Genomic DNA, 5,188 nt, shown 5'->3' with positions numbered 1-5,188 from the left:
TTGAAAAAATAGCTGAAGAGTAGGGGTTTTTATATTATAAAAGTTTAATATTTTCTGAAAATTTTGAAATGTATAGAATTAAGTGGGAAATTCAAAGAAGGAAAGTGTATAGAATTAAATGGGACGGAGGAGTACTCCGTAACGAATACTCCCTCCGTTTTGAAATATAGGTCGCTTGACTTTTTGACACACGTTTTTAAGTCTTTTGACCACCTATTTAAAATTATTATTTTTAAATTTTTTTTTTCCAAATTATAATATTAATCATATATATTTATTCAGAATTTTTTTTAGAATTAATGATATTAATTATGCGTTCAAAAAATTTAAAAATATTTATCAAAAAATCAAACGATTTATATTTCAAAACAGAAGGACTAAAATCAAAGACGGTGTCATTTCAGCTGCCATACCATAACATTTGTGATTTTGTGATTTTGCTTCTTGACGAAGATACTGGGCCCGTAAACATTGCCCGATTTCTGTTAGTCTCGAAATAAGCACCACTTAAACAGATGTAATTTGGGCCCAATCTTGTCAAGGGACATATGATACCCCTGTGGTAAGAATGTTTGCTGAATATGGATATATATTTCTCGCTGTGATGCATATTCTTTTTTTTGCCAAGGGTGATGCATATTCTTTGCCCAGTGAAATTTAAGTGCATTTTCATAGTATAAATCAGTGTTGTGAAAGTGAGAATTGGAGTTAATCGATGAAGTCACGGAACAAATATTAATCAGAGATTAATTGGATTGATCAAGATTAATCGTTGATTTAACCAATTCGACAAGTTACAAACAGTGATTAATCAATTAATCAGTGATTAATCACCGACTTTTGAAATAGAGGTAATGATATACTACTACTCAACTTGTCGTGTCTTACTCTCTTGTACATTATAGTTTTAGGGTGCTGGTCCCGGCACGATTTTTCGATCGTTGGATGGCGCTGAATGGCTGTGATTAGAAGTTGAAATCATTAGCGCTGGAAGCAAAGACAACCCGTTCACATAACCTACTAGATTTCCCTAAACCGGCAATTCATCAAACACATTAACTATGAGAAATAAACAACCATAATCACGGTTTTTCTTTATTCTCCCTACCCTTTTTTCGTGATCACACAATGCATAAAGACTAACAGGAAGTCAAGAATGCATATTCAACGATCCAAATTATACAATGAAAATCATTAATAAAAATGTTAGCCAAAATCGTGTGAAAATCGTGTGTGACGACTCATACGTGAGGTAGTGTGAGCGTTTGAATTTCTTAAATTCTGTGAATAAGAATGCTAGCCAAAATCGCTTATGTTCGCTTATGAAGGCCTAAATCGCACAGAGTTGAGAAGGCTGTGTGAAATTCATTGTGTTCTTCGTTTATGATCTCCCGCTAACCGCTTCTTGTTTTTGTTCTTCTGTTGTTTACATTTTCTTTAAAGTATTACTATGCTAAAAATAAATTCAGACGTCTGTGATGATTTCAACTTCTAATTACAACCGTCCAGCGCGCCATTCAACGGTCAAAAACCCGTGAGTTGGATACCGGCTCCCCAGCATACATATGCTGGGGACCCCGGCACCCATAGTTTTAATATCTACGTTGCTTAATCATGAAGTTGCATTCAAAGATAAGATGAATGTAGAACTAAACAGATGTGGGGCTGCGTGGAGTGTACGAGGAAGATGAAGATATACAGGCATCATATATTGATACACTAGCTTGTGTAAACAGTTAAGCAGGTTGCAGAGCATGGGTTCATTCTCACACTTACCGACCTGCAGTACTTTTATAATTATACAATTCACTCAAGTTTTTTTTGTCAAAACCAAAATAAAACTTATGTTGACTTGATGGGCCTGTGTTGAAATGATAGAATTAGCTTTAGCTTTACAGAAACAAACTATAGACCTCCCTGACTAAACTTGCAGGGTAGTCCCATACTATTGGTACATCACCCCTTCCTATGAGTATTATTATTATATTTAAGGGGAGTAATTTAACAACATGAATTAACTTACGCTGATACTGCATCTGTTTGGGGCAGTGTTAGAAACGAGGTAAGAAAGGAGGAGGTTATATGGATTTTGCGTGATGAGTTGGTTCTCTCTGAAAAGTTAGATAACCAAAATCAGTAGCACAAGACCCCTGCACAAAAGACAGAAACACAGAGAATCTACATCTATCAACGAAAACGATTTTTCAGACGCATAACCCCCCAGCTTCCCAGCTGTATTCTAAGTAGTTTTTAAGTGTAAGCTGGTGACAACACTGGGCGGAGTTAGTTCTATGTTTTTATATCGATATTTGTCTTGTAGCTGTACTATCCAGTAACTGTTTTCTGCTCCCAGTTGCTTCTACCTTGTGCTTCTTTCAACTCTGGGCTGAACACGATTTATGGGTATAACTATAGTTCCTGATAGAATGTTAAGCAGCAAAGACAGGCAGCCGGATAAAAGGAGCAAATAGCTATAAATGTCCGGCTACCAGGCGTTTTTTAAAGACGTGTTCTAAAATCAGAAATTTATTCAACACATAGCCATTTAGCTCCATATCTTTTAAACAAAGACTCACCAAATATTTACAACTGATTTAAGAGTTGGCTGTCTAAAGTCTAAACACAAAACTGAATCCTAAATGGTCTGAATTCGAGTACTCAGCCAAGTGAAACCAATTTTTGAAACTGACAAGTGGATCCTCAACACTAGGATATAGGCCAAGAAAGAAACCAGATTCAAGAAAGATTTTATACAGCTAGCTAGAAACAAATATATAAGACCAAGGAAACGATTTGATTTCTGCATCCCAATTTCTTTTGAGTTCAGGGTTCCTTTTCAAACTTCTAAATGCTTTATAAAGTTCTGCGAACCACTCATTTGTCCTTCCAATTTCTATCATTTCCATCTTATAAGAAAACAGATTATAGATGAATAGGCTTGTACATATTCAGTCCTATTACTTCCATCAGAACATACTAGTACTTTTTTAGCTTAGGTAGCTAGGATGTCATTCATTCAATCAAGCAACAACAAACTTTTCAGATTTAACAAACCTTCTCATTTCTCAATACCAATTCTTTTCTTCATCTTCTTCCTCTCTCTCTCTTTCCATCCCCTTGCTATATATCTACTTATTCACCTCCAACTCCTAATGATTCATATTCCACACATCCATCTCTCCATTTTCTTTCAGTTATATTGTCTAAACATGATTTGTATCCACAGCAAACATAGTTGCCATCATAAAACCCCCCACCATGATAGACCACCTCACTCTGTGATTATCACTCTTTTGCTACTACTCGTAATATCGACAAAATTCATTGCTGCGGCCACTACAGGTAAACCCCAATATTCATCAACTTGATACTCCATACTGTCATCTACATGTACATTGTGTGTGTGCAGTGACTTAGTTCACCCACCTCATCGAAAATATTTATTCACTTGTCTGTATAATGCAGGTAGAAGAATACTGCAAAAACCAGTTAGCCCCTCCCAGGTTAGACGACTACTTTTTCACTTGCCTATCATGATACACAACTGAATTATGTAATACAAATATGGTTGGTTGATAATTTAACTAATTCAGGAAGAAAAATTGAGCTTGAGAGGGAAAATCGGTTCGAAGCCACCACAATGTGAGAACAGGTGTGCAACTTGTGGGCATTGTGAAGCAATCCAGATTCCAACCCCCCACACCAAAAGAAGCAAGAATGACAACAGCACAGGAAGAGTGTACAAAATAACATATTCAAGAAGTGACATCGATAATTCAAATTACAAGCCCATGAGTTGGAAGTGTAAATGTGGGAATATCATCCTCAATCCCTGACTTGTAAACAGAATCTCTGTTGTATGGTTCCATATCTATGACTGACTGACCTTAATTCAGTTTCTCTGTGTAAGACTTGGATGAACTTTGTTTCATTCTCCGGAGAAATTTTATGAGGATTAACATCTTCTCTGCACTTGCCTACAACCAGATCATTGTTATACTACATATCATGGCTGCATAACTATAGAAGTATTAATTTTCTAATTTCACCTAATTGTTCATGTGGCTTTAACCTGTAATTGCGTTCAACACTTTCACTTGTCTCAAGAAAGAATACAAGTTCAATTGCTATATATAACAACACTATTGGGATTTTAATCCTAATCATGAAATTCTTCTTTTTACTGTGACGTGATTTTGTTCTGCAAAATTGTCTTATTCAGAATTCATATATATAGGTAACTATATTTACCTATATATCCAGAGTCTACCACAACTAACACAAGATTTTCTTTAGCAATAAAATAAAATATCTGGAGTTGTAACTGTACTGGTACTTGCTGTAGTAATGACCTCCATTTCAATTTCTTCCAGGAGGTCTAAACAATAGGCTGCTTGGTCTATTCTTCTTTTTGTTCTCTTTTTGGAAGCACCTTGGTACCAATCTGATAAGTTCAGAGCTACTAGCTCTTCCTCCACAGTTTCACTAAAAATTAATGCTTCAGAAGGTGAATTGTCTAAGCTCTTACTATGACAAAAAAATCTTGTCACAAATACATTTCATTGCAAAATGCCAAAATGTAAGAGTTTAAGTGTGCCCACAGTTCAAAGGTAGATAACCATCAGGTACCAATTTCTATCACATTTTTACAATTGATTCACAAGCCACCCCAATGCACATTAGGGATAAATGATAATACATCCCAACACATATGCGCAAGTATGCTCAAGGCAACTTTAACAGCTTCAAACACTCTTCTACATTCCTGACAGGTCTCTAACACTTTTGTGGTTAACATGGATATACACAATTCCCCACAGCTAAGCCTGAGGTCAATTTTACATCTACACTAACATAGATACATTACAACTGTAATGTATATTCCCTCTTTTTGTGCTCAAACTGATTTATTAGACTTTTTAGTCAAATTAATTATTTATATAGCAATACAGTACATATTATATACATTATCTAACAATTTAACTTGGATGAGACGAGAGAATTGGGATATACTTAAATACTGCTACATGTGTCTCCACTAGACATTTCCAGGGTAATCTCCTCCAAGTAAACATACCCTTGCTAGTCTAGGTATACTTAATATGAACAACCCGCAACTAAAATAATGAACCCATGGTCCGATCCTATCAAACATAAACCTGTATTGCTTAGAAACTTGTCACTGGTA

The 5,188-nt window shown here is 35.6% G+C and overlaps 1 non-coding gene across 1 annotated transcript; it reads left to right on the top strand.

Moving 5' to 3' along the window:
* The first annotated feature begins 2,725 nt into the window (after positions 1-2,725).
* LOC108212516 (uncharacterized) lies at positions 2,726-3,504 on the top strand. Its single transcript, XR_010289795.1, has 2 exons — positions 2,726-3,342; positions 3,466-3,504. It is a non-coding gene; the product is annotated as an uncharacterized LOC108212516 (transcript).
* Positions 3,505-5,188: the final 1,684 nt, after the last annotated feature.

Source organism: Daucus carota, chromosome 3, assembly GCF_001625215.2.
Source record: "Daucus carota subsp. sativus chromosome 3, DH1 v3.0, whole genome shotgun sequence".
NCBI lineage: Eukaryota > Viridiplantae > Streptophyta > Magnoliopsida > Apiales > Apiaceae > Daucus > Daucus carota.
The sequence above is the reverse complement of the archived record's forward strand: the minus strand, read 5'-3'. Positions and strand labels throughout refer to the sequence as shown.